Raw genomic sequence first — 17,884 nt, 5'->3', positions numbered from 1 at the left:
ACACGGGTGTTTTCGCATTTCGCCCCCATCGAAATGCGGCCGCCGTGGCCGGGATCGGATGTACATTTAGACAGAGCGTTATTATAAGCTCAGGTGCTCTCGTGAGGGCTCCGTTTGCCGGTGATGTATGCCGTCCTGTCGCAGTACTGGTAAAAATCCATTATATCGTCGGGACGAAAAAAGCACCCCGCCACTTCTATAACACCAGTCGGAACACTGCGGCCGCCATCACGTTTCAGAGTGGTCTACGGCCATAAATTGCATAACGACTTTCGCTTTTCCCAGCTACAGGGTGCTAAATGTGTTTCGACATGCAGACATGCATGTTCACGCGTATCTCTTGAAGGGTGCAGTATGCACCGATAACCAACACATGATGGACACGGCGTAATGCTTTGGCATTACGCCGTGGCATTAAGTTATCCGATTGGCCCTCGATATCACAGGTTCACTGATCCCGTCGCACGTTCCGTATGTTACCAAAAAGCGCAACAAACCTACCGGCAACATCCAAGGAGACGCAGGAGGAACACTTATGCACGACGCACGGCACGCACGGCTTCGTCAAGAAAGGAGACATTGATTTGAAGGATCGCCAGCCGACACACGGCAAAATGCGCGCCTAGGGACAAACGCATACGAAACAAGCAAATCGGCTTCTCCTCCGTAGTACCTAGGCAAAGGGAGAAATTTCAGGCGCAAACGCCCCCAGATTTTCTCTCTCGCACCCGCTGAAACGACTGGCCAATCCCGTGAACTGGCGTTTCCTCTAATGACCGTCTCGTCTGCTCCGGCGGCCGTGCGCGGCGGTCCGGAGACTTTTGTCCCCGATAGTACGGTATTGCTTGGGATGAGTCGGGTATTTTCTACGCCGTGTGTGTAAATGCGAACTGCTTTTGTTTGTAATGCCGCCCACTCACCACTTTCGCACGCTTCGCCTCTGCAGGCTTTATTCTTACATTTAGTACCAAAATAACGCTTGTAATTTTTTCAGCTCACGTCGTCTGGTGGAGCTTCCTGCGGAAACTACTGCTGCTTACCTGGTGCCACAACGTTGGATGAATGCACAAAAAGCCCGCGACTAGCATTTACAAAGAATAAAGCAAACATTAATTTTTCCTCATTTCGCAAGGTGTCTTGCGTCTTTATGAAATTGCACGTGGCACATATTCAATGGAGGTTGTGAATATCGTTCGCAATCAATTTTACTTAAAATGATTTGCGAATAAATATTTAATAAATAAGAAATAATTATTTGCTGCAAAAGCAAAAAAAAACCGAAGCCGGCGTGATGCGCATCAGCTAGTATTCAAAACGCGCGCGCACAAAACCGGAAGTGTGCTTCAGGTTTTAACACCCATGGCTTGGTGCGCTGCAGTCAATTCGGCCGCTGGGCTCTATGGGAGTGTCCGCTCTTGTTCTATCCCTTTCTCTATGCCCGCTGGTCGAGTGGTACGGCTACGGTAACGGAAGAGGGCGGGCATTATTTTGCCAGTCGCCTATCACTCAATCGCGCTTTCGGCGTTGTGGGCATGCTACATTATTCTAGATTCAAATATACGGGAACGAGGCTTCGCTCTAGAACGTCGATAGTATCATATGATGCAAGTTTCGCTCACTTTCGGTGACCTGCTGTTCGACTTGTATGAAGGGATGCTTGGAAGTAACTTGCGATCGTGGTATTGTAGACATCACGCGACGCACATTGCTATTTGATCACACTCGGGAATTGACGAGGCAGGCAGTCCGAAGCAAGGTTGCTTACTGTCTAGAAGCCTTTGTGAAAATTACGGCATCCGTAGTTGGCAGTAAAACAAGCGCCAGTAGCTCCGAGAGATTTGAAAGCGTCGTGGTTACCGAGACCAGTGTATTCGGAAAATTACCGAGACGTTCAGTCAGGATGGGCTCTCCGCACCACGTGTTACGACGGCGTGTGGGTGAGCCTCGGCAAGGCGACTGGCGATTGAGCGATTGGTCAGTAACGAGGTGCTCTCTCTGTGTTCATAATTTTCCGCCAACTTCGTTCTTGACGCCTTTTATGCACGTGCGCCCCCCCCCCCCGCCCCTCTCGTATCCATCACCCCACTCCCCTTCTTAAAATTCTTTTCCTTTAGTCACTGTCGCACTCTGCAACATTCACCGGGTTGTGTAGCGGTGCGGTGGCCCTGACGTTCCTGTATTTCTGTTTTTGCGTGGGCTTCGAGGCCATTCACCTACCTGCCCTCCCACCTGCTTTTTGTGGTGGTTTCTTAATTTCCTTGGCCCAGCACCCCCGTCCTTGATACATCTTGGCGCGCGCAAATCAGCGTTCTTTGTTGTTCTGATTTTTTGCGCTGTTTTCATTATTAACAGTGTGTACTAAAGAGCCTGACAGCAAGCTGTTTTCAACTTTATTAGAGGGCCCCTGAAACGGTTCGGACAAATTTTGTAGACGCGTAGGGTACAGTTTAAGTAGAACATTCGCACCACAATTTAAGTGAAGCGTTACGTATTAATGGAGCTACAAGCGATTAGAAGTTACCCTCCTCCCTAGCCACGCTTTTCCTCCTCAACTCGTTCGCCGAGCGAGCGGGGCTAAGCTCCGCCTTCACTGGTTCTGCGTCACGACGCGACTTCACATCGTCCACTTCCGGTTGTTTTGGAGCCCGCCCGCGCGAGACCTCTCCGCTAGCCGCTTGGCCGTCGACCCCAAGCGAGAGCTATCGAAGCAGCGTGCGTTGCGAGCATTCTGTCGTAGCGCCGAACGTGTCTTGTATTCCGGTAACCACAGGCAAGCTGGTCATTTCAGCAAATTACTGGAGGCATAAACTCAAGCTGATGAAGGAACTTTAGCGTAGACATACGTGAGCGGCCTGATCGGTCTGCACGGTCCACACACTTGTTGGCGCAGCGCTTAACCATCCAAACAAAGCGCTAATATTGCTCTAACCAAGTGTAAAACATTTTAAACATTTATAAAATCAACGTGTTGATGATTACACTCCTGCGAAAAATACACACCAGCAGCAAAGAAGAATACACTTCGTTCCTGCTACTGTGTATGGTTGAGCTCTGTGCCACCAGGTGGCTGCACCGTGCAGACCATTCGCATTTGCCCTTCTGCTCATCTCATGGCTCATCCCGTTACGGCACAGTCAAGCGGCCAGACTCTGTCCCCTTTCGCTTGCGTTTGCTCTAATACCGGACTCGCGAAACGCTATTGCGTTAGTAATCTTCCGGTGTAAAGTGACGACCACAAACGCGCCAATCCTGACGCCGATCGGATAGCGGCAGTCCGATGCGCAGCAGCCAGTTCGCTCGTACGCTGCCTTGCAGAGGGACACGATGTCGCAGCTTGACATATTGCCAGTCGCTACGTTTGCAGTCCACAAGGCAACAAAGCCGAATCTTAGTGCTCGCGAAAAGACTGAGACCGACTCTGACCGCGGAGCTCTCGTCAAAATGGAGTACGTTGTAACACAAGCAGACGACACTTGCTGTGTGCCGGAAGTGCTTAAGTGTGCTGAAAAATTGTTCTTGTGCATACTCTTTATGTTACTTTCTTTTCATGAAAGCAAATTAACTAACATTCCAACTATTGCGAAGATCATTTGTTTACCATAAAGTTGGAAAAATTATCGATCACGCGCCCTTGTCAGCCAATCGGATAGCTCGCCCCACTGACGTCGTATGGGTGATTTCGGTCATATGGCTTAAAATTCCGCCGAGCAGTGCGCTGCGATCGACAGCGATGTGCATTTTTAAAACCTTATAATAAATTACACGCTTTACGCGGGGCACTTAGATGTGTCAATTAATAATCAGGAGGACCTACTCTAACGACTCAGTACGTTTGTAGAAAATCGTCAAAAGCGTTTCAGGGTCCCTTTAACATGATGAAAGTCAGAGACACCGGAACGAAAAAGAAGAAAAAAATATGCGGATCCCATGCACTGTGCGAATCTGTAAGCGAAGCTTTCTGTGCTGTTTACTTCGATTGACGATAATTAGCGGTCATGTTGACGGAGAATGTTTAATTTCTTCAACGTTAAAACACGAGAGTGGCCAGTTGGTGTTAAAGGGCCCCTGAAACGGTTCGGATAAATTTTGTAGACGCGTAGGGTACAGCTTAAGTAGAACATTCGCACCACAATTTAAGTGAGGCGTTACGTATTAATGGAGCTACACGCGATTAGAAGTTACCCTCCTCCCCAGCCATGCTTTTCCTCCTCAACTCGTTCGCCGAGCGAGTGGGGCTAAGCTCCGCCTTCACTGGTCCTGCGTCACGATGCGACGTCACATCGTCAACTTCCGGTTGTTTTGAAGCCAGCCCCCGCCCGCGTGAAACCTCTCCGCTAGCCGCTTTGCTGTCGACCCCAAGCGAGAGCTATCGAAGCAGCGTGCGTTGCGAGCATTCTGTCGTAGCGCCGAACGTGTCTGGTATTCCGTTAGCCACAGGCAAGCTGGTCATATCGGCAAATGACTGGAGGCATAAACTCAAGCTGGGGTGCTATGCAGGATGCGCCGAGCTTCTCGTTCACCCGAGTTTTACCCGAGTTTGCTCGACGGCAGTCAGTGAACGGAGATAGTGCGGAACGCGCGGAAGGTGCAGGCAAAAAAATATGTAGACAAAAAGCCGCGTATGACAACATGAACGCACCCTGCGCGTGCCGCGCAGGGTACTGCTTCTACGTTTCAAGCGCAGAAGGCTGCACAACGAAACGCGCCAGCGCCGCGTATTGTTATCAACGGATTATCGCAACTTAGCGATACCGTGACTGCCCCGCTGTCTGTCTGCACACTTGCCGTGAGCCGCTTGCCACGCCTTTCCCGGGCGCGTCAAGGGCGTGCCTCATCTTTCGGGCACTGTCTTTCTATCCGCCATCGAATGCGAACAGGGTACATGCGGGGCATTCTTGCACCTACACTGTCACTCAAACGAATACGTTAAAATACAACAAATAAAATAACGAACAGTTTTATTTCTTTAGGTATCTGTTTTTCGTTTTCAACGCTAGAAATTTGTGATGACAAACGGATATAGAGCAAATTATTAAATTTTGCACTTCTTGCCGCGAGTGGCGACAGGGAGGCGAAAGCTTAGAAGCGGTACATTGAAGCGGGTCGCACGCACGAGGGCGTTCATACGGTGATAAGTCGCCTAGGGGCGCTGCAGTGCTATTCTCAATAAAGTCGGTCATGATCCATGGAGGGTCATGGCCACTCTTTCTTTATTAGGGGAATAGAAACGCAGCGCCGCGGTACGGCTGTTCATCGCAGGCGCTTCACTAGGCACTAGGCAATTGAGGCCCCCGCTTTACCAACTAAAAACGACACAACAGCTGTCGCTGGAAAATGGCGGTATGTTATTTTAGAGTGCGTAGTGACGCAGTTCAGTGAAAATTTACCAGTTTGTCTTTGTGCGCGAAGCCTCTGCGATACATTGCGAAAAGTGCGTGCTTCCCCAGCGACACAATTCATCGCTTGTCATCGCTTGCCCAGTGAAGGCGCCTCTGAGCGCATGTACGCAGTATATGAGTGTGTTGTGCAGTCGAAGGTGCTTGCGGATTACCTCTGCTGGAGCCAGCAGCGATCGCAGATGGATATCGTAACGACGCCGCAGCACTCGCATTTCGGCAGGTGAGGGCTCTTGTGTGCAGTTATGAAATCAGATTTCGAACGGAGAGAGGTGTTGGAACTGATGAGTGCGCTGTGCTTGTGATGAAGAAATGCCATTGCACTGGGTCTAGAAGAGCGAGCGATTCTCGGACGCTGATCGTGTTTACGACGCTGTGGCTCCGTTTCATCACCGATGACAGAGCAGCCATCTCAAACGACTGCTGCAATACGCACTCCTCAGCATCGTCGTCCCCTTCGACCCATCGACGTCTTGCAAGCAGCTACACTGACGTGCCGATAATTATTTACTGTGCGCTACGCGCCACAATGCAGGCAATGAAACCGTGTTGTGCGGCCATCTCAGCCCGAGAAGATGTATGCATAAGCCAGCGACAGTCAACGCTTTGTTTTTGATAGTGGTGCTCAGTACATCACCGATGAGAGTGCGTTGTGCGTGTTTTATGTCGGCGGTCAAGATTGTTGATGCCTCTCAGCTCGACACCGCGTCGCTGTTGCCGGAAGATAAGTTGGGCGTGGCCCAATTGTAGTGGGTGCGCGCGCAATAGTTACATGCCTCGCGCGGGGCGTGACCTCTGGTTTTGATTGACAGGCGAACTCGTGCTAAACTCGTACATCGCGAAACCCCCTCCGAGTTCAACTCGGGAACATGGCGGCGGCAGCAGCAGCCTGTTTCATTGCATCCAGCGGCAGCAAGCGTTAGTATGACCGTCCGGACCTGTTCACCTGCATGACCGACGGGGAGTTTCAGCGTCATTTTCGCCTGTCGAAGACATCAGTGTGACGAGCTAGGTGAAGACTCTCGTCTGCGGAGACAGCGTGGCGGGCTTCATTCGCTCACCGTCGTAGAGCAAGTCATCTGTGCCCTCCGTTTCTACGGGACTGGGAGTTTTCAGGGAAGCGTCGGCGCCGAGCGTTACATTGGACGCCATCAAACTACTGTTAGCAACTGTTAGCAACTGTGTCAGAGATGTGTCTGACGCGCTTATCGATGCGGCAGTGCGTAAGCGGTGGCTAGCTTTCCAGAATACTGCGGCGGAGCGGGCATATATAAAAGAATGCTTCCTACTTCGTGGGAACATTACGAACGTAGTCGGGTGTGTCGACGGAGCGTACGTAGGAATTAAGGCGCCTTCAATGTCAGCGTTACTGTGATTAACAGACTTTTTCGCTGGTTGATCACTTTTTGCCGATTGTTCTACTTGTCTGTCAGGGTGCCTTCCAAATGGCTCACTTTCTTGGGAAAGAGGTTAATTAAGTATAAATAGATAAATGGATATCACAAATTGTGTGAAGTAACCTATGAATCCTAATCTCAGAAAGAACTTGGGGTTCTTCATTGGTGAAGTTACTAAGTATGCACAATGCTGAATTTTGGTCATGCGTAATCTATCGGCCGCACTATGAAACAGCGAGGCATTGCACAATTTGTTGCAGCGCGAGATGTGGATGTTGCACCAAGCCGGTTGTGCCTATGCATTTGTGGCGAAATGAAAATGCATTGAGAATCTTAGTGTGTTGGCTTGCATGAAGAAAATACTTCAGATTGTTTGCTCTGTTCACTGTCGATGCATGTGCCAGAGGTTCAGTGCATCTTCTTTTTTTTGGGGGGGCAGCGTTATTCTGGATGGATCAATTGAATATTTTCGTCTCATAATGGGGCTCTAATTCTTAAGCAGTAGAACAATGCACATCCAATACTCTGCAGAACTCTCTGTACGTGAAGATGTCATGAACCACCAAGGCAAAATTACATATCGGGAGAAATGTGGTGCAGATGCCAATGAAAAGTGGGTCTTTAACCCACCATGATAAAAATAAAAATTGCAGAGCAAATAGACCATTTGTACAGCTTTAGAGCAATGATTACACAAAACGTGATATGCCCAAACGAGTAAACCCTTGCCGCAATGCCAAAGTAGGCTGAGCGACATGCAGCATATATTGGCATTGAACATGTCTCGTAACCGTTATTTTTATTGTAAGCCCTCGCTGTCACACCTTTCCCTCCAGCACTCCCTTTACTGAAACGTGGCATTGTCTTTCCATTGGTGTCATGATGATAATGGTAACGGCAGCAGCAAGGCTGGTTAATGCTTGCCTCTTTGATTCCTGTGAGTTTAGTGGTAAAGAATATGGCACGTGCATACATACAGCTGTGCTGCAAAATTTAACATTTGTGATTTTTTGGGGAGCTAATTTGTGTTGGGAAATTTCAAAGATGTGCACCATTGTGGCCTAATAACTAGAGCATTGGTGAGGTTGAAGACGGTGTATTGGTATAGAAGCTTGAAGTTTAATTGCACAACAATTCGACGGGACACAAAGAGAAATACACACAGCAGAATGCTTTGCTGTGTGTGTTACACTTCTTTGTGTGCCGTGAAATTGTTGTGCGATCCAACTTCAAATAGAGCATTGGGCTTCTTTGGTGCAGGACCGAGGAAGTGTGAGCTATTCGACAGCATGCCAGTGCCTTGCCACACAATTATGGAAGTCTGAAGGTTTGCGAACAAAGCTTTGCTTTCAAATCCACCTGCTCATGTAATACAAGCGCTGATTGAAAGAACCATCACACAAAAATAATGGTGAAATCAATGGCCTGTGAAAAGTAATTTGTATGTAGACACTGTTGACATAATAGGTGCCATACCGGCCTCAAAATTGTACTGCACAGAGCAGTTTGTTTCCTATGTGAAGCACAACCTCCCATTACATGCTGTGCAAATAACCAAGCTCAGTTTGTTTTGACGTGCTACACAACATTCAGTGTAATCTGTTTTTGATTCTAAAGAAGTGACAAACACCACCTCTTTTTCAAGGACGTCATGGGAATATTTGGCGAGACCTTTTTCAGCCCCTCATAATGGAAGTGTGGCCAGCCAGCTTTGCTTGGATGCCTTTATAGATTTCTGCTCCTGATCATTGTGTGCTATCAAGTTGCAGAAGTCTATGCAACTGGTGCAAGGCATTACGTGTTTCTATAGTCGGATACAACTTTAGGAGGCTGCGGAATCTGCACTTCAAGGCAGGTGAACACAAGCCTGCACCAATGGGCACGCACTCTAGACTGACATCGTGCCGCCGGACAGACTAATACTTGCTCGTTGGAGAGGGACTATTTCTTTAGACGTGTAGGCAATCGGCTGCTGCGCTTTTGTCATCTGGGTGGGGCCTCTCCTGTCTTCTGAAGTTTTATCCGACTGTAAAGGATGCTGCTTTTCATACAACACAAAAGGACAAAGTGTACAATTATTTGGCCTATGAAATGGATACATCAGAAGTGTGCTATGCAAGGGCTTAAGATGTGTGAAATATGGTACATGCAATTATAAGACAATGTTAAAGAATATGTGGTATCGAACATGCATGTAATGGCACATTTGAATCGGGGAGTGTTGCAGTCATATGCACAGTCTATAGGTGATAGCATTATTAAGCTCCTGCTGTTTCCTGTCTTCATTGTGAATTACACACACCGTTCATCTTGTGGCTAATCAACACGCACTGTATTCTTGCACATAGAAAGAACAAACAGCATGATGACGTGTATGCTGCATAGGTGTATTTTTTATTTACATGGTCCAAGAGTGGCACAGGTTTTCTTACGTTTTTGCCTATTTTGAAGGGACACCAAGTGCATGTTACAAGTCTCCTAATATGCACAGCACAATGTTTACTGCAATAATTTTATTCATGTTCTTGAATAATAAACAAAATATTAAACTGAAAGCTCCTTTATAAGGTGCCTTCTGTGGGCTCGACAGGAGAGCAGTGAGGGCACCAATACTACTGTTGCAGAGCAGCCCTCTGGACCTCTGCCACACTCTCAAGAGCACGTGCCTGGCGCTCGCCTACTGCCACCAGGCGGTTGAGTGCCTCCAGCAGCAGAATGTTTTGCTGCAAAAAGTGTATCGGAATGAATCAGCCGCATACAAACCATTATTTACAAAGAAAAATGCTCGTTGCACTATTAGTACTAAGTGCCCTTAACTGTGGAAGCCTCTAGTGTAGTATGCATAATAAAACAATGCGTTGGTACAACGTCGCTTTATTTTTCATAACTGGGGTTTTCTTTTTCAGATCCAATTGTCATGTTGATTAGTGTGCCAGCAGCTGAGGTGGCCCTGCACCTTCACGAGTCTCTACTGTCAGCACCACAAACCTATTTTTGTTCGCTGGAAAACAAATGCCTCACCCTACAATCCCGTCTTATACGAGCTGATTGCATCCTATGCCTACAAACATCATATTTTTGTCCCAATACGCAATTTTCTACCATCCTCGGCTGTAGTTCTCTCTCCTTGACATCCATTCTGTCATGCTTATGTAATCACCTGATATGAATTGGCAACAAGTGATCGAATACGTGCATGGCCTGTCTGCCGATTCCTTTTTTTCTTAATCTCAGCTAGCTTATCAGTTGCCACGGTTTTCTACGCCACTGTCTTCCTGCCTTAACGCTATCTCCAACAATTTTTGTTACTTCGCTTTCTGCACAGTCCTTGACATCTCAAGTTTCTTTGTTAACCTCCAGGTTTATGTCCCATATCGCATAACAGGTGGAATGCAATGATTCTAGACTTTTTTTCAAGGATATCGGTAACGTGGCGATCACGATTCGGCAATGCCTTCCATGTGCTGTTCAACCCATGAAATTTTTGTCTAAGTTTCCTGCTTTATATCAGTACTTGCTATTGATATTTCACTTGGATAAAGATACTCTTCCATAAATTTTGCTGGCTTAATGTGACTCATGAATTTCTGTTATCTCACCAAGTTAGTGAAGGTTACCTTCATCTTTTCCATATTTTCGCGGGCCCACTTGCATGTAAAAGCACGAACACTCATTGGTTCTCACTCCCTTCTTTAAACTGCTGGACATTCAGTTCGTTACTACGAAAGTGACTTAATCCGTGCACTCTTAGTATGCTAAATATGAAACAGTAGAAATATACTTACCTGCAGTTTGTCGATGTCTCCTTCACTGTGTTGGTAGCGAGATCCATCGTCGGTACCACCTCCTTTTCGCATCGCAGCTATATAGGATGTCTGCCTTTTGCCCACACTATGTAATGTTCGTGACGCTCGCAGTCACGCAGAGTGGAGGAACTCGGCGCACTCGCAGAAGCAGCACCGGACAAGTTGTTTCTTCAGCACTTCGCCGTGAACAGTAGGTGCGCGTTGCGATCTGTAAAATCGCCGAAGCTATTGGCAGTCTTACCGGGTGCACGGGAAGATTGCCCACGGAGGAACAGAACTATCCAAGAAATAGTGGCCATCGTCGAGCCTGATCACTACGTCGCGCACTGCAAGCTCGTTGTACGGGTTTGTTTACACTGGGCCTCTCTGATGCTTAGCCGCCATGCTTGCCCAGTGAATGGATGTGATGACGCCACTACAGCGTTCCCTCGTGGTGTAATGCGAAGCGTACTAAATTACAAATTAGTCTAAGACGCATTCAGTGCACATCTCGTAAGTTTCAAAATGCTTCTAAACCACGTTAAAGTAACTAATAATATTGTACTAAATGCATTTGTTTTACAACTTGCTTCTGCATGTAATGCACTCGGTGGAACGACAAACAAGTGAAAGAAGGCACGACCATGCACCGACGGTATGATCACGTGAGCCCCAGTTTGTCGACCGCCCAGAAGGCAACGCCCAAGGAATGATAGCCAGCCAGAGTGAATCTAGATAAACCAATGAAACTGGAGGCTTGTCGAAAGACAAACTGTGTCTCGGTACCATTCGTGCTTTCATCTTGGGGTGTCGCCAGAGCTCGTGAAGATCCCGAGTTTCGCCAAACTCGGCGCATCCTGCATAGCACCCCTGATGAAGGAACTTTGGCGCAGACGTACGTGAGCGGCCTGATCGGTCTGCACGATCCAGACACTTGTTGGCGCAGCGCTTAACCAGCCAAACAAAGCGCTAATATTGCTCTAGCCAAGTGTAAAACATTTTAAACATTTATAAAAACAACGTGTTGATGATTACACTCCTGCGAAAAATACGCACGAGCAGCAAAAAAGAATACGCTTCGTTGCTGCTACTGTGAATGGTTGAGCTCTATGCCACCAGGTGGCTGCACCATGCAGACCATTCCCCTTCTGCTCATCTCGGCTCATCCCGTTACGGCACAGTCAAGCGGCCAGACCCTGTCCCCTTGCGCTTACGTTTGCCTTAATACGGGACTCGCGAAACGCTAGTGCGTTAGTAATCTTCCGGTGTAAAGTGACGGCTACAAACGTGCAAATCCTGACGCCGGTCGGATAGCGGCAGTCCGATGCGCGGCAGCCAGTTCGCTCGTACGCTGCCCTGCAGAGGGACACGATGTCACAGCTTGACATATTGCCAGTCGCTACGTTTGCAGTCCACAAGGCAACAAAGTCGAATCATAGTGCTCGCGAAAAGACTGAGACCAACTCTGACCGCGGAGCTCTCGTCAAAATGGAGTACGTTGTAACACAAGCAGACGACACTTGCTGTGTGCCGGAAGTGCTTAAGTGTACTGAAAAATTGTTCTTGTGCATTCTCTTTCTGCTACTTTCTCTTTATAAAAACAAATTAACTAACATTCCAACTATTACGAAGATCATTTGTTTACCATAAAGTTGGAAAAACTATCGATCACGCGCCTTGGTCAGCCAATCGGATAGCTCGCCCCACTGACGTCATATGGGTTATTTCGGTCATATGGGTAGGGGCGGCTTAAAATTCCGCCGAGCAGTGCGCTGCGATCGGCAGCGATGTGCATTTTTAAAACCTTATGATAAATTACACGCTTTACGCAGAGCACTTAGATGTGTCAATTAATGATCAGAAGGACCTACTCTAACGACTCAGTACGCTTGTAGAAAATCGTCAAAAGCGTTTCAGGGTCCCTTTAAACATCACCTTGGGTGCACTCCTGCTCTTTGTCTGTGTAGTACACAAGATACAAAGGGAGAGGTGTTTGGTTGAGGAGTTGTTTTGTGCCATTGCTCATAATATCTGAGAGGGTCGAGCATTGTCATTGCCTCACATGGCATATCGCATCGGGGCAGAAGTATTAAACTTGGATTATGGGGCTTTACGTGCCTAATGCCGTTTTTCACTGGTCGATTCGGAGCAGGATTTCTTGCTCCGCGGCAACGAATCCGAATTTCACTGGTCGATCTGGAGCGGGTTCGCGCGTTCCGCTGGTCGTTTCGGATCAACTCGCTCCGCGCCGGATCGCTCTCACTTGCTCCGCCGCCGAGGCGCGGATTCGGGCAGAAATAGCTCGCGTCACTTCTGTCTTCAAGCGAAATCGGTACCCGTTTGTACGCACAACATTGTGTTGCTTCACAAAATGGCTGCGTTCGGTGCGGCCGTGTCTGCTGTGCCCGGGGCACAGCAGACGAAAGGTGCCCGAAATGTCTACGTTCACCTATGACGTCACGTCCGCTATAACCCATGATGTCACATCCGCTCATTTCCATGGCGGCCGTCTTACGGAGCCGGCTGCGCTGCGAAACGGTCCGTATTCCATGCCCACTTAGAGCGTGAGTAATTCATCTTTCCACGCTATATGCGTGTAATAAAGGATTGGGGCTGTGAGCAGTTTGATGCGTTACCATTAGGTACCTTGTGCGCATATTTTGCCTCCTGGCCGCGTCAAATTGCAGCCGGCATGTGGAATGGGCCGTGGCATCTTATATGGAGCTGCTCATGTGAGTGGTATTGCCTCCGTCAGGATCGTCAGTGCGTGCACCGAACCATTCAGTAGTCTGGTTCAGGGGAGGATGCGCGAAAGAACGAGGACGTAAGAAAACACTGGCATGACGAGCTGTTCCGTCAGATCGCGTTACATCGCGCTTTTTTTCTAAGACCATCTCGCTCGAGCGAGAGGATCTTAGAACAGCATTACTACTGCTTTTTTACAGCTTTGCTGCGGCTCATTTAATCATCACCTGCATTCTTTTAATAATACAAATGACATCGCTGCGCGGAAGAGCGTCTCTTGAAGTTTCCAAACAAGAGCCAATGCCGCCGTGCCTGCTGCATACACGCTTGCCTTTCCTAACGCAGTTAAGACGCGGCACTAGCTCTGCTACTGCGTGATACAGGGTCACTGTGATAAGAAAATTAAAAAGAACAAACGAAATTAAGGCAGAAAATGTCAAACGTTGCCAAGCGTGATAAACGGACCTGCCTCGCTAGATGAGTTGAAGAAATCGGCGTCCTGAAGTCAGCTTCGCCGCAGTAGACTAGTGTTACGCGTTGAAGCATGTCAGAACTGAAGAGTGACCGCTTTCACCGACATAAATAATATGTGTTCCTTAATGATGTACGCGTGCACCTGCCGTCTCCTGTTACATTACGCGCGCTGAGGCGCCTGAGTGTACTGGCCGGCCTTCAGCGCTATTTCGGACGTGGCTGTGATGCTTTGAACCGTTGGTTTGTCGACCTCGTAAGCCAGTTAATGTTTACACGGCCATTTTTTTCTGAGCTGTTGATTTCTTCCATAATAGCTACGTAATTTCGTAGTTTCCTGTTCAACTGCTTTGGTCATATGCGAGTCAAGGTTGTTCTCTTTAGCCGAGCGCAGTTTTGGAAAGCGAAACGACGCTCTTGCATCAGCATATAGTGCCGTCGCCCATTTACAACACAGTCAATCAATGTAATTTTGTATGTCACTGGGAAACCGCCGAACGCAGGGAACTCACTCGCATGCGGGGAACTGCATAACTAGCCACGGGATTACCGTGCCTCTTGGGAAGCTGCTTTGCATCAAAGGCCAGGTACCCTTGCTATGATTCACCGCAACATATTTTGTATGTCTTACCGCTTAACATATTTGTATTGCGGTGAAGCTAACCTTACGGAACCGAATTTCGCAACGCTTTTTAGACTCCTGCATCTCTACCAGCCACTACCAAACGCTTGTCAGTACGTCTCTTGGCAAAGGTCCAGGTAAATCTCCCCTGTTGGGAGTTTGGGGGACTCACGTATATGAAAACTGCCAAGGAAAGCAGTTGCCCTGATGAAGGCACGCTCCCCTGTCGAAACATTTGCACCAGCCTGTCCGACCACCGTTATCACCGCAACATATTTGTGTGTTGCGGTGAAGCATGCCGTTATTGGGAAAGATTTACGTGAATCTGGAATGTATGGTTTCTGTCAGCGACTAACCTAATGTTCCACTCTCATCAAAGCAGATTTTCGTGGCAGGATGCATGATGTCTTGAGAACTTTTGTTGGCTAAAGCCATACATGCCAGGTTAGCTCTTGTCACAATAATACGCTTTACCGCAATACACAAGAGGCCCCGCTGCAGGACACGCCCGCCGTAGTTAGCCAAAACCTTATGTGATGGTTCACTGCAAAACACCTCCTGTATTGTGGTGAATCGTAATAAAGCACATTTGTCAGTTTAGAATGTAAAGACCCTTGCCCTTCGCTTTTGTAATAATATGACTCAGTTTAATGAGAACATGTATTCACTGCTAAAAACATCCACATTGAAATGGAGATATGAACACTGATGGCAGCCTATGTGATGTTTTATCCCTTTACTTTTTTGTGTACCTGTCACGCTGCCATTATTAAATTTTCCTGTACTTCGTTAGGTGCTGACGTACATAACATTACATCACAAAGAGCCACTGTGTAATTAGTGTTCAAGGACCAGTGTGGTGGCTTTTCTCAAGAAAGGTTTGGGTTATTTTGTTGTGAAGGTTTTTTTTAGAGAGGTCACTTTCTGAGAAGAAATCAGATGTCAGGAAATAGACCTCAGTGGCACAGTAATCTTGGCTGCCTTTTGCTCAAACGTGCCCTAGACATAATTGAGTGATTTGCACTGGCAACTGGACAGCAGCCTTAGCTTGGGAGACCAGTGATACGGCATATTTTATCAAACTAGGCGACACATAGCATTACCAGTCCGAACAGAGACCTGTTTAAATGTTTGTCACCTTTAACACCTACATTTTCGACCATGATTTCAGAAAAATCTGTAGCACATTTAGAACCTAGATTTTAAATGCTGTATAAGTTGGCTTCTTGTTCACTGAAGTTGTGCTCAGCTTCTGTCCAAACGGGAGAGCACTTCTGCATAGCTTATTAGGGAACATTCTTATTTACATACCTTCTTTTTATTTATCTCGCCTACAATCACGATTAGCACATGAATGTGTTGTGCATTTATCTAACTTACAATGCCATGTTCAACAGCACAGTGCATGTAGCTTGTGTTGGTTCATTCAAGCTAAGCATTGCTACAGCCTTTAACTGTAGGTATCATGGTATGAGAGCAGAGAAATGGATATGCAAAGACAGTTGGGCACACTGAGACAACATCTTTGTTGCGTGTGAAAAGGTGACAGATACACAATATGGGGAGAACGCATGCACTTTCATATTTTCTCGCGCTCAAAAAAAGCCGGAGGAATAAGGTTTCTTCACTGTGCCATAGAAACTATATGTTTGCTCTCAAAGGTAATTCTGATTCATTGGATATGTTCCTGTGCTGTGTTTATTTTCTTGAGTGTGCTTTAGTTTTTGCACGTTAATGTTTCAAACTCGTTTTTATTTTTGCAGACTGAACATCCCACATCTTGGTTTGACTTCCTGGTACAGGATACTTGCACTTAGCATGGAGTGATGAAGCAGAGCAGTGTACTTTTATTAAATGTGCAGATTTTAGCAGTATAACAGCAGTTCATTAAAAAAACGTGTGCTGAAAATAAAGTGTTCTTACCCACATTCCTCGTTGTCTATTTATTTATTTATTAATACTGTCAACCCTCATAGAGGGTCATAACAGAGAGGACAATACAATTACATAAATCAAATATGGACAATGTCAATGTACGTAAAGTTGCTTAACACTTGTCAATTCACAGTTAATAAGATGTTCACTTGAATGCTGTTCAGCACACTTCTGACGTTTATCAAAATACGTACAATGAATATCAAGTCGCACATATCACTTGGCACTTCAAAACTAAATCGAAAACTCCCATAAATATGCCTCAGCAGCATTTTCAAAGTCGGTGACATCTTTTAGGCTAACAATAGCGTTTGGCAATTGGTTCCACATTTCTATCGCATCCAGGAAAAATGAGTATCGATATGTATCACTGTTGGTATGCTCCGGCTTTATGACGTAGTCGTGGTTAGTTCGCGGGTATCTTTTGTCTGGAGCATGTAGATATTTGAGCTTATCAATCTTAAGTTGATCCTGCATTATTTGATAAAGCACCTTCAGCCTATATTTTTTCCTACGTACCTCAAGAAGATCGAAGTTGCAACGCTGTAACATAAGCGTGACCGATTCCTTCCTTCGTTATGTCGAACAAATAAAACGCGCCGCCAGACTCTTTCCAACTTCCTCTTAAGCGTCACTTGATGGGGACTCCAAACAACGCTGAATATTCTAGTATCATCCTAATGAAGGTGGTGTATGCAATAAGTTTTAAATTACGCGATGCACGTTCCAGTTTTTTTTTTTTTTCTAAGAAAATATAACTTTTGATAGGCAGTCATGCAGACGTTATCTATATGTTGGTTCCTTGTCAATTTTGCTCATATTCCTGTATTCTCTTCAGCAAAACCACTTATATGGGGAACTGATCATGATAAGTGCTCATGAGCATTTTAAAGAACAGCCTTGAACCCTACTCATGCACTGGTAAAATGTATAGATGCAGTGAAATTGAAACAGAAGGCAAAATAGCAAACATGATGCAGTATTTGTCAGACAATTATGTCAGCAATTTTTGCATAAAACGATTTACTTAGAGCATACTAGCACTACAAAGCACCCATCTTTCTTGTTAGGTATACATTACTACAAGGTCTTTAAAGGTGGCCACAAGAGAGATGCTGGCTTTAATGAGGAACTATAGAGGTTAAAGGCACCCATGAAAATGTTTTAAAAAATTATGCAATGCATAGCATTTACTCAGTTCAGAGAGCTTCCAAGGTTGCCATAAGGCCTTGATAGCTGTGGATGAGGGAACAGTTGTAGCCCTATTTGGAGCATGAGAAATGAACATTAAGATCAAAACATAAGTAACAACTCGTAATGCAATTAAAACATCTTGCTATACTTTTAAAAAGACAGTGAAATGAAATTAGTGACACAATTTCCTTGTCTTTTTACTTCATTTAGGTTCAATATACTTATTTTAGTAACACAAAAAAGCAGCGTGGTGAAGCACATAAAAAAAAATGCTAGTCTGTTTTTATATTCTGTTTTCTCTAAATTCAAAGTTCAGTAAAGTTAACTTAGAAAGCTACG

At 46.4% G+C, this 17,884-nt stretch overlaps 3 long non-coding RNA genes across 4 annotated transcripts in view; 1 reads left to right on the top strand and 2 right to left on the bottom strand.

Moving 5' to 3' along the window:
• Positions 1 to 781, bottom strand: part of LOC126524019 (uncharacterized) — a 37,412-nt gene extending 36,631 nt beyond the window's left edge. The window contains exon 1 of one of the 2 annotated variants that reach the window (XR_011895356.1): positions 502 to 781. This is a non-coding gene — a long non-coding RNA (uncharacterized lncRNA). The remainder of the gene's footprint in view (positions 1 to 501) is intronic. The other variant, XR_011895359.1, reaches the window with a different exon arrangement.
• Positions 782 to 9,164: 8,383 nt separating this feature from the next.
• Positions 9,165 to 11,490, bottom strand: LOC129382830 (uncharacterized). The gene is made up of 2 exons (XR_008610875.1): positions 10,579 to 11,490; positions 9,165 to 9,516 (listed from the first exon to the last, which is right to left on the bottom strand). It is a non-coding gene; the product is annotated as an uncharacterized lncRNA (long non-coding RNA).
• A 1,482-nt stretch (positions 11,491 to 12,972) lies between these two features.
• Positions 12,973 to 16,344, top strand: LOC140219051 (uncharacterized). Its single transcript, XR_011895342.1, has 2 exons — positions 12,973 to 13,142; positions 16,180 to 16,344. It is a non-coding gene; the product is annotated as an uncharacterized lncRNA (long non-coding RNA).
• Positions 16,345 to 17,884: the final 1,540 nt, after the last annotated feature.

Source organism: Dermacentor andersoni, chromosome 6 (assembly GCF_023375885.2).
Source record: "Dermacentor andersoni chromosome 6, qqDerAnde1_hic_scaffold, whole genome shotgun sequence".
NCBI lineage: Eukaryota > Metazoa > Arthropoda > Arachnida > Ixodida > Ixodidae > Dermacentor > Dermacentor andersoni.
Note: the sequence above shows the minus strand (reverse complement) of the source record. Positions and strands in the feature narration are given on the sequence as shown.